We start from the raw sequence: 12339 nt of genomic DNA on the forward strand, positions 1-12339 counted from the left end.
CCAAGTATATCAAGATTTAATTATTTGGCCACATTCAGAAAAATAATGCCCTAAAATCACGATCTAAAATAAAGACATGTGCAAACTGCTAGATAAATTGTGAAGCAATATCACGGTAGAAAGAGACGATGAATTTAGACTCAATTTATCATACTTCCACTATTGAAATCGTATCGTTTTCTTACGAAAATCACGATCGCGCGCATTTATATTAAACGGAGGACAAACCTAAATAATTAAGAAAATATTTATAGAAGATAAATTGTAACGGGCAATGAAAAACATAAAAAAGAAGCTTATCCATATGTGAATAGACGAGTAGAGTACTTTTGAGGGGATAAGGTCGAAAACTGTGTAAGCGTCAACTGTGGTTACGATTAGTACATAACTATATTGGTTTGGTTATTGTAATATTTATCCTGAATAAAGATAACTTTCAAAAAAAAGTAGGTACAATGTATATGTAGATACATATATTTCTTTAAAAAAACGTGTTAAATAGGCTACCAGATGAAACAGGTACAAACTGTAAAACTAAACATAAAGTCAAAACCTGTGTGTAACTATGGGTACTACGAGTAGGTAGATTTATATTGATCAAACAAATGTTGTAGGTATGTATAGTACCTAGTTTAAGTAAATACATAAATAAAGTAATACATGAAACTATAAGTATAGTAAAAACACAAATCAATATCATATTCAGTAACGAGTTAAATCGTTGCCATCCGGTGGCAACGGTTAAATGCATGTTGCATAATTATCATATCATTTTTATGGAGAGATTATAACACATTTGTTTATTTATTTTCAAATTATGTAAAAATAGGTTTATTTAGTAATTGTTCTTAATACACGACTGTGATTTAATCATTATCAATACTACTATATTACTAATTTATTGTTTTAGGTTACTTACTTTTCTCTACCACACGTGGGAAATTTATGTTACTGCTAGGTACCGATAATGTAATTGGCAAGTAATTTGTACTAAAGAAGCCGATTTTTATGAGAAATAAGCAACGTTAAGTTTTCTTATCACTGAAAACCACTTAAAACGAGATTACAAAGGGTTTGCTAAATTAAAGCAAACAAGCAAATGATGAGTAGGTACAAAAAAAACTAAAATAAATAAGTACATGTTCCTAATTGTCTACCTACATAAGATCTATGGTCATTTTATAGTCCAGGCAAACACTCTCTACAAGCATCCTTAACATCTTAGATAAGTAACTATCACATGAAAAATTATACCTTCAATGCTAAAAGTTTATAAAAATATGTTTCCTAAAAAAACTTGATATGTTGGCTTTGTCATTGCTTAAGAGTCACAAAAGAAATTTGTAAATAGGTAATGTATCTTGTTCTGGGAACAAAAATTAATTTCATATTAAATTTGACACAATGTGCTAAATATAAAAACAATACCAGATTATTAGGTTTTCAGTGCAAACTGGTATCGTAACAGTTGTTAGTTGTTATTTGACCGCTCAAGTAATGATTTCACCAAATTAACATTTATAAAGGGAAACAAATAGTATTTGGATATCATTATAATTAGACTTAACAGTATTAGAATCCAATTATGCGCATTTATGTCAGTTGCACAATATTTTTACAGAACAACTATTAACAGCTAACTACGTCCATGCACACATTAAGGACTAGGCATCGAGTCTGAGAGAACATCGGATGGAGTTCCATCGCTGGAATTAATTGAGAAAGCTCTATTCGGCGCCCTACGCTGGCGTAATACTGAAGGATCGAAATTGGGATGTCTCCTAGCGTGCTTGCTGAAAGAAGAAGAAACGCGTCAATGACAATAAAATAAAACAAAACGACGTACATTTGACCACGAACCAAAGCCGAAGATTAAGATGAACAGGACTTGTGTTAAATAAAGCCTTTGCAAGCTTTTATATTTTTTTATAATTATGGTTATCGCTAATTATTATTAATTCAAATTAGACCTTCGCATAATAGGGTACATGACAGTGGAAAAAGAATAAACAAATTTTTGTTTCATAAGATAGAGTAAGGTGTCAGGGTATCGCAAAATAACTTTCTTTGGTAATGTACACGAGAAACTACTATATTTTAGTAAAACTAAAATTAAAAAATAACGACATATGTCACGTGATATCAAACGCGTTTGTAGAGTTTGTCTACGTTTTTTAATTTAGTGCTTGTTCCATCTTATAGTGATTTGATTATATTATCCTAAAGTTTAGTTTTTAAAACCAGATAAGAATGGAAAGTGGGTATACGAAAGCTGATAGCAGCAAATCTGCTAAACATTGATGAAATGATGTTGGTAATATTTCTTGCATCAAACACAGATTTTTGTTCATCAGAAAACTGCCACAAGTCTTGTAGGTTTTTAAGTTAAGCTTAGATTTTTTACAAGAAATGTAGATATTTAAGAGGAATGTGTACTTAAGATGCTTTGTTTTTAGGTCATCGAAGCTATTATATGGAAATGATTCAGTAAGCAATGTCCACTTTAAGAGTTTTCTGTTACGAACATTTTATAGATAAAGGTCTAAATTTATAAAGTAGTTTTTAAAGCAAATTTTTTTGGAAAAACAGTTTTTATGGCGGACACTCTTACATTGGGTGCAGTCGAACAGAAGACTCTGGCAACTTATTCACAGTTAAGACAAAATTTGCTCGCAACATACGGTTCACGCAAATCTGTATGCAGTTTCCTTAGTTGTCGACGAAGAAAACAATTCTTTTCTTTGCCCTACCTCAAGCTACTTTTACAACCCCTCAGAGTCCAAAGGAGTACTAGTGTCGATAACTCCTTTATCACGTTTAACAAGTCATGATCTAGTCCGATTATTCGAAACTCTATCGGCAAATGGCTCAATCGGATTCGGAAGTTGTCCAAATTGTCGTCTACCGCACGCTTCCGTAGTTAACGTACGTGCAACATGCGCTACTCATGTCAATATAGTTTTCTATATTACGTTTAATGAGCAATCGTCGAAAACCCTTTTGGATTTCTCTACTCCATGAAGCATTTGAATGATACCGCATCCTTGGAACCAGATTTACCCGCCTGGGATACTTAGCTGTGCCACAGAAAAATGTGACTACTGAGCCCTACACCACGACAAAGTGTACTCCATGGTAGGGCACCACTTACGGTAGTTATAATTCATCACGAAATCTTTTAAACTATTTACGCTGGCGTTACGTGTTTATAATTGTCAGGACTGTGACGTCACAGACACCGCCATGACACAAAACAGCGTTTTGGCGCAGGAATAAAAATCTACAATTTAAATTGCATAAATTCGCAATAATATGATTTATTTTGCTGAAATATCATATTTTAAAGTTATAGTAGAGGTATACGAACAGTTATAACTGGTTTTAAAAAATTTGTCATCTACCCTATTGTAAGTGCAGCTTATGACACTTGTTTGAAATTGAAATTAAGCTTGGGTCAAATGGTCCAAAATGATCATGTTTGAATTTTGGTTAATCAATGATCAAAGTGCAACAAGCATAGGGGATTTGGGAGCCCAATGAATGACAAAAGTTTTAAATTGCGAAGACGAAAGAAAATAGCTAAATGCTAAAACTAATCGTTTTTTTTAAATCAAAATCACAAGTTACAATCGGTGGTTCGATTTGAAATGAACGTCCTGTATATGAAGTATATTACGCTTACCCGAAATGATAGCTAATAAACATTTTCTATACCTAACTAGGTATAAAAATATTGCATTACAATATAATCTATCAACAAAGAATTATGAAATTATTGAATCTTACAAAATATGATTGTTTGTAATCAGGCGTGTTTCTTAAAATTACTTCTTCATTCGGGCGCGATAGTCTAGGAAAATAAGAATTTTATCCTAGGAAACCCGATTTAAAATTTACACTTGCATTAAATGAAACTTTGGCTCAATCTTACTTCTAGAAAGGCGAGTGTTCTAAACTTAATTTGTTTAGCCTTCTTTAAACAAAGTTAAACGTTGTTTCACTATTTTACTATTTTTACTATACAAAGCTATGAACCGTATCTCTATAGTCAGCGATCCGTTGAAGAAAATTTCACCTTTTGGGAAATCGGTTGGAAATCAAATTGCATCACAAGTTCTATCAGACGTACAGATTACTGCTTGCAGAGGCTTTGCTGTTGAAATATCCAATTTGGACCAAATTTATATACATCGTTGACTTTTAATAATCAACACCTGTAAAGCGCCTCCTTGTGATGCAGGTACTTTTATTTTTAGGGCGTAAAAGAGTTTACACAAAAGCTGTAGGTAAAAAAGAGGTACACGTACGACGTACTTCTAAAGGCGGTGAAATTGAAAATTTAAAGGTTCTATAATATTTCGAACGGCGCATTTCACATGTCACGTTTCAAATTATTTTGCAAGTTGGATGAAATCGATCATTTTGCTATCAGACATGCACATTCTGAAAACACATTTTACGAGATCTAAAGCTTCCTGACGAAATGGAAAAATAAATCTAAATACGTCTTCCTTTCAAAAATATATACCTGGCCTGTCTGCAGAGTTCGTAGAAATAATTCTCTTTAAAAACACGCATTGTGTAATATATGCAGTTATTCAAATCCATTCCTCCTTCAGTGTTTTATCAAGAAGGCTATTAGTAACCCAGAAGCAGCCGGATGTAAAGATGTTTTTCAATTTTATTATAATGAACCCTCATTTAACGCTAGCGACTGCCATTATGATAAGAGATTCAATAAACCACGGATGTCACCCTTATAGAATAACTTTTACTAAACGCGACAATCGTTTACGGCCAAAGTTTCCTTTTGTTGATACGAAACTTCGTTTTTGTTTCAGAGTGACGATGAATTTAACTTTCTTAGTAATTATAAATAATTTGTTTCTAGCGACCATTTTTTTAAAATAAAAGACAATATTAAGTCTATCATAAATAGAAATTTGTAGATAATTTACAAGCTTCTACAAGAACAACTTTATTGTGCGCAATGACCCCAAAAAAAAACCGTACCTGCATATTGGAACTAGCTCCATGCAGGTATCACAAATGGGCAAAAGCCAGATATCTAATTTCGCAATGGCTATATTTTAAATAATAATTAACGTTGGTAGGGCACATAAATTCGTAAAGACCTCATTTTCGGTAAAACAAAGTAATCAACGTGAGTGGAACAGGTAATTACGGCAGCGTTAATTTTAATTAGGTCATGTCCTTAAATTACGTCCACAATGGCGGTAACATTGATGGGGATCTAAGATGCAATTCATCTACAAGTAAATGCTACATGCAATATCAAATATTATATATTTAACTCGACTAATCAATCCCAAATGAAAGTCAATTACCTTGATTCATTGATTAGCATCTTGCACATTTGAGTTTCCTTCCACAAACCGCCAATAATGGAATTTTCTATCTTCTATTATTAACACGTAAAACAAAACCACTATTATACTACCATTTGATAACGACTGTACCAAATTTAAAAATAACCAATAAACATTCATTAACCTTGAAACAGGACGGGCATTAAAATATTTCCATATTTGTATATTCTTGTTTTCAAACATAATTAAAAATTATACCGAAACAAGGACGCCAGAGGCCCTCGGTATAAATATCGCCTTAATGCGCTTGATGCATAAATAACTATTAGGTATTCGCAATTACTACAGACAGATTGCCGTGAGTAATGAGACAAATCACTTAACATACTTATTTTTATAAATAATAAACGTGTAAACAAATCTAGAAAACGAGCTCCTGGTTATGGCTATAGCATGTGCAAAACCAAATTTTGAACCTGGTGGTAGTTTTGCTTTTATTTAAAGTGTTAGGTATGAATTATCATTTAATTAAATAATAAAGTTGGCACTGCGCATGCGCAAAACCAAATTTTGAAACTGGCGTTAAATTACCTTTTATTTCAAGTGCCTATGTGACTAATAACAAATTTCATTTACATCCCTTCATAAATAAGAAAGTTTGCAATTCGGTTTATAAATGGTCGAGATTAAAATATGAATTGTATCATATTAGTCATTTATTATTCATTATTTTATAAGTCTAAGGCTGATATCAAGAATTATCGACCCAAAGCTGTTATGTCTACCATCTCAAAAGTTTTTGACGAGCTAGTAACAGACCAACTGTTTCCCATACTTCAGACGGAAATAATTGATGAACAGCATGGTTTCCTTCCAAATCGTTCGATCACCCCTCATTTATTAGCGTATCAACAACATATTGCTTGCTGCCTTGAAGGAAATATTCAACTGGATTCAATATATGGCGACTTCACTTAAAGCCTTCGACAGAGTTAATCACCAAATACTGATCTCCAAGTTAAATCGTATCGGACTTGGTGAACCGCTACTATATTGGCTTCATTGATATTTGAGTGGACGCACACAAGCTTTATGGCTCAGTGGTAGAGCGTTGGGCTATAAATCCGGAGGTCGGGTGTTCGAACCTGGGTTGAGGTGAATTTTTCATCTGTGGCGGAGATGGAAACCTATTATGGTGGTTTTTGTCTTTTTGGTCCGATAATGGAGGCCTGCCAAAAATTTGACTGAGTAAAAGTTGTACGTCCATACTCGTAACAGTTTTAAAATAATATTAACATTTCTGTCCATATTTCAATTTCCACCTGTAATTTTTTAAATTTTCTCGTCATTGAATGCGACCAATTTCTAGTTACTTTTGCATTTCTGTGTTTGCCTCTCCGATTTAACTTGTCTTCTTGTCAGAGGACATTTTGTTTGTCTAGCTTTTTTTTATGTTAACCATTAAATTACCTTATATGGTCATGTATCAAATACTGCTCTACTATTCGTCAGAGATAACTATCCGTAGCTTTGGCTTGGGTAAAATTTCGAAACTTGTAGCGTCTTCCAGCAACCTGCAATAGAATCGGTCATGCTAAATTCCCGAATTTGGGTGTTTGATATATTTTGCAATGGTCGAATTGATTTAATACTTAGCGGGAGCATCTTTAATCAATTTTTTCCGAAATGGACTTTTAATATAGAAAACTAGCTCAAGCATTCCAAATCCTAAGTGTTTTCTTGTGCACGGATTGAAGTTACCACTTACCGATGTTCTTTTTTCTATTGTAGGGGAAGAAATACCGACCATATAGTAAATTTTGAAGTCATTTGGGACGTATCCAGTTCTTTTCTTTTGTGTACTCTCTGAATAAGAGGCTAGCATTATTGTGGGTTATAACGTACTCGTAATTAGGTTACTTTTTAGAGTCTTTAGGGTTAAATTTTGTGTTAATAGTTCATGGGAAGATTTCATTTTTTTAATTTTGCATACTCTTTGATTAATAAACGATAATTTTTCTTGTGGGTCAATTGTTGACTCTTTTTATACTGAAGCTACCTTTCCTAATTCCGGTGGCTGCAGTTAAAATTGTTAGCGGAATTAGGTGGCGCCCGTAAGACTTGAATCGAAGCACCAGTAAGTAAGTATTAGTCTCGGAGATTTACTTGGAACCTTTTATAATTTGTGGTGAAAGTTTTTAATTCACTTACCTACTACCCTGAGTAAGAGCATATCTCTCTACGCTGTTATTTGGCAAACGGAGCTAGCTGGCCGATCACCCGCGTGTGTTGATTTCAAATTGCACATGGTATGGTATTTTATAGTGCCCTGCATTCTAAGCTTGCGTGTTATATACTCGACAAGAGCGAAAAAAATGCGTGCAGAGATTATCGACGCTATTATCATTGGTCGGTGACTCAAGAATAATTAACGCGCTGCTCCAATATAAACAGACCTATGCCATTGTTTAAATATGCTAAGTACATTGACACTTTTGTTCGCTTCGCTAGTATCGACCCTTATCACTTATCGCGGCTCCAACGTAAACGCACCCTATAGTTATTACATGATCACCCATTTATCGATCATTCTTTGTGTGGAGGTATTGAAACAGAAACAGAAAAAAGATTCTTGTTCAGGTTTTGCCTATTCCTAGCAAATAACTCAAAGCTTTTGATAAAACGAAATGCTTATTATGTGAAATAAGAAAAGATGAGGTATACGGATAGAATTTTAATGCAACATGGAAGTTACAGTGCATTTCCGTATAAAGCTCAGTAGTATAAACACCGAAGGTAATAATCGATTTGCACCGCAAAGCAAAGGAGCACGAACTGGTGCAATTTTATAGCACGATGTGACTAACGCAATCTCGAAATATCTTAAATGCGATAACGAGAATTCAGTTTTAATATTTGGTCTGGTCCCTTCCAGAAGCTCTTTTAATATAAGAATTAAATGAAATTATTGTCGTCACGTCCCAAGAGCTAAGCCGTAGTAAATATCTACATTTAGCGAAAAAGTTACAATTAAGAGCTAGAATTAAATTTTGTAGGAAGATTTAAAAAGTTTAGTTGCTTTAATTCAAAGCATAATTGCTGACTAAGCGTGCCTGATATTTTAATTTTTATAATTCGTATTCCTTCCAGATACAGTATTTTAAAAACATCTTAAGAAGTTCTAAGACTAAATTACACAATTACGTACTTTTGAGAAAACGTTGAGAAAATTATGGAACGCTGAAAGATAAGGCGTAATCGTGAGTATACGTCTACGGTCTAATGAGAGAAACGGCAAAGAAAGGAATAGTGGTTTTACCTGAGATGATCGCTCCTCATGAACTTCTTATTACATACGGGACACGCAAAGTTTTTCTCTCCTGTGTGAGTTCGGGTATGCCTTGCCAGTTCGTCTGAACGTGCGAATCTCTTACCGCAACCATCCCAACTGCAAGGAAATGGCCGTTCACCTGAAATAGAAAAAGATTTTTTCAATACACCCAAATACAATAAGATCTTATACGTATAGACATACTTAAACGGGCGCATTTCCACAAAAATAATAAAAATGCTACTCCGATCACTTTGTCAATTCGTCCGTCCGTCCCTACGGCTATGTGACTTACTTTTTTTCGCTATTTGGTTCAGTACAGTGCTAAAGCTTGTACATTTGAATATAATATATTCAAAGCTTGTACCATTGTTGGTACAATATACAGCGATAGTTTGAAGAAGTAGACATTTAGGGATTTAAGTGTATTGTTTTTCTCTATGTCTACTTTTAAATAATAAAATCTCTTGGGAAGAGCGACCAATCATATGCCACTAAAATAACTTCTTCCTCTTTGGCTTCCGTATTTTTATTTTCGTTCATGTGCGATGTATTCAACTGGAAAAGGAAAGTTGATATTGGCCATTGGTATAGTGCTGGTAACAGTTTAAGGATTTACTTTCTGTGAAGCTTAAGCAGATCTTGTAACGTAAATTTAATCAAGTGATTTATTTATTTACAATAATTATGTAATAATACATTTATAATAGGCCATAAATTGCGCGTTTTATAACAGATAATTATTATTTATCACTCCTTTTTACCCAAATTTATTACTTGTAGATTTATAACACAAAAGTGCGAAATCAGTACCATCAATTCGGAGTCGATGTTAAAACTGCCTTTAAACACAATTCAATTTGCTTATATACCTAGCAAACGAAAAGTTTCTAGAAAACATCACATTCTGGAATAGTCTAGAAGGTGTATCATCAGGAAAAATGCCTCGCGTCCGCTTCCATTCCTTATAGCCACTGTTTTATCGACTTGATGGCGCCCCGATGTCTTCCTGGATTTATAGGATCTTCGCTACAATATATCCATCTCAAATAAAAAATTTATGCTACCCTACACACCTAGAGGTGCGAAACCACAATTCTGATTTCATTTGGCATGAACTAGGTGCAACCATTAGGTGCGACTTGAAAGATGCTGTTGTTAGTCCTCATTGATCGCTGTAATCGTAACTGGGATACAATGAATTTCATCTTGAATTTGGAATTCTGAATCTGATCTACATGCCTTGGTCGAGTTGTGTACAGTGTACTCTTCAAACAAACCCACAAGAAAAAATCAAGTTTCAAACTACCACCCTTTTTCAATAACACGTTTTTACGTCTATAACTTGCGCTATTTGACAAAAAGTGGAAACAAAAGTGCTTCTTTCCCTGTTCTTCCTGTAAGTTCAGCAGCACCTCCACCACTATCCCGTTATCCCCTGGGGTTCAAATTTTGTTCTTCTTTCCCGTTTAAAAAATGTTTCCGCACTTTGCCACGATCTTATCTCCTTCAGTAATTAGTTGTTCATGTTCATGTTCTGAGTTTTAGGTTTGCCCTTTTCTGAACATTGTTAACATTCGATATGAAATAATTTTTGGTTTGTATTGTCATCTTCTTCCATTTTTTCGGCTGAATTTCTTCCATGTTGCTTTCTTTGATTCTTTCGCGTCTTTGGATGGTACCAATTTATCAATACAACAGTAATTGATGATGTTTCGCCCCCGTGAAGTTGTATTTATATGTTTAGTTTGTTTCTAAAGTTCCAGTTTTTTTTACTTGTGCGAGCGCCCTGTTACAGTTCATGCCCCTCACTGTTGACACTTCGTGTCGGACAGACATTACCACCTCTATATTATACTCCTGACTAAGATATTACTCACAGACTATCTTTGCTCAAACTAAAACTTTCGCCACCTACCTACTTAATAAATCTATTCGTTCAGACTATTTTTTTCAGTTGTTTATTAGAGAAAGAAAAACTTGCCAACCGCAAATAGTTCGTATAAATTTACACTTTATGTACTACGAACCATACAAAAATATGTCCCATAAAAACTATCTTTAAATGGCGTCAATAAATTGTACAATTAAGCACCTAGTGATAAATTATTCTAGTCACTTTGCTAATGGAGGTAAATAAAGCATCAATTTGTAAAACGAATTTCTAGACGGTCCATAAACCAAAATCCAAAGTTAATCTGTTGACCTCTCGATATAAATCATAAGATTGCAATCTCTATACTTCCTTAGTGCTTCCAAACTTCGTACTGCTAATTAAATTACTGCTATACTTAATTAGAAGACGTTCTTAATTGGAGTATGCTTTATATCTAATAACAAATAGAAAGGTGTCTAACGAGATTACCGTCGTATTAATTAATCTCTCACGCCGAGATTCCCAAATACTGTTTATTGTTTGACATTTGAAATGTTAGTGCATATTTATTTGCATATCGCATAATGAAACCTGCGGAAGTTTACATTTTGGCTTGTAATTGCACGCAATAAAATCACGGGAATTACATTTATGCATTTTCGCAGGATTAGGTATTATTACGATATTGAAACAAATTTTGCAAATCGCTCATCCACGAAATGCATTAGCGGTATAAAAAGTACGAGCTACATTTTACAATCGAGTTATTTCAATTTTTAAAATAAACCACCCTTTACGTTCCAATTATTCCGCAACTTCGCCAGTTATCGGTGATTATACATTTATTTGCATAACGAATGTGTATGACATTCAAATTTACTAAATACATAATTAAATGGCATTACATTTAAATTTATACCCCTTCCCTTGTAAACGAGCTTGTAAATGTATTAAATTTGATCATGGAGTTGATATATTTTAGTTTCAGATGTTAATTTTCATGAGAAAATTTTTGTATAAGTATTGAAAAAGTTGCTGCTGGTACATAAGAAACCAGCAATATCTGGAAATTACATACGCATATCTTGTAGCGGCGCTAGGCGTCGACGATCAGAGTGGCATTAAACCTTGCGAAAAACCTAGGGGTTTATATTCCACACTTTAATTTATTTTGGTACGTACATTGAATACAACGCAGGGCGGTCATCGAAAACAAAATAGAGCAGTTTTCACTACATGAGTTATCGAAAAACACTTGGACCCAAGGATGCTATATAGCTTGGACCCGTCGATTGCTTCAGAGGGACATTTTTTATGACGGAAGTCACCAATTTCTTGAAAACATTATCTTTCCATACAATGAGTACAAAATACTACTACTAGTTTGGAAAGTTAATTTTCCCGCATGAGCGCTTGGTTTTTTATCATTACCTCTAAAATGATAAATGGCATAATTGTTGCATTTTTTAAGAATTAAAAAAAAATGTGCTATTGTTTGTGTTTTGTCCGTCAGTCCGGACCAACTTCTGCCGTTTTGAACTACTTCTAGGGGAATGGTCCTAGAGTCCTGGAATTTTTTGCAATAGGTAGCCCATACCTTGAAGGTGTGCCAGATGGCCATCAAATTTCGCTGTGTAAAAGACCCCCCCCCCCCCCAACGAATTATTTCCTCAGATGCTGTTTTTGATAATAAAACGCGCATGACAACCAATTGGTCTCAGATTTTGCATACGCATGCCTTTAGTAGTGCTAAGTTAAACTTTACAAAATTGGAGGGGGGTGGGGGGTAAACATATGTTCTA

At 34.1% G+C, this 12339-nt stretch overlaps 1 long non-coding RNA gene across 1 annotated transcript; it reads right to left on the minus strand.

Moving 5' to 3' along the window:
• Positions 1-458: 458 nt before the first annotated feature.
• On the minus strand, positions 459-10566 carry LOC116167156. The gene is made up of 3 exons (XR_004144456.1): positions 8957-10566; positions 8650-8800; positions 459-1793 (listed from the first exon to the last, which is right to left on the minus strand). It is a non-coding gene; the product is annotated as an uncharacterized LOC116167156 (long non-coding RNA).
• Positions 10567-12339: the final 1773 nt, after the last annotated feature.

This window comes from Photinus pyralis, unplaced genomic scaffold (genome assembly GCF_008802855.1).
Source record: "Photinus pyralis isolate 1611_PpyrPB1 unplaced genomic scaffold, Ppyr1.3 Ppyr1.4_LG3b, whole genome shotgun sequence".
In the NCBI taxonomy this organism is placed as follows: domain Eukaryota; kingdom Metazoa; phylum Arthropoda; class Insecta; order Coleoptera; family Lampyridae; genus Photinus; species Photinus pyralis.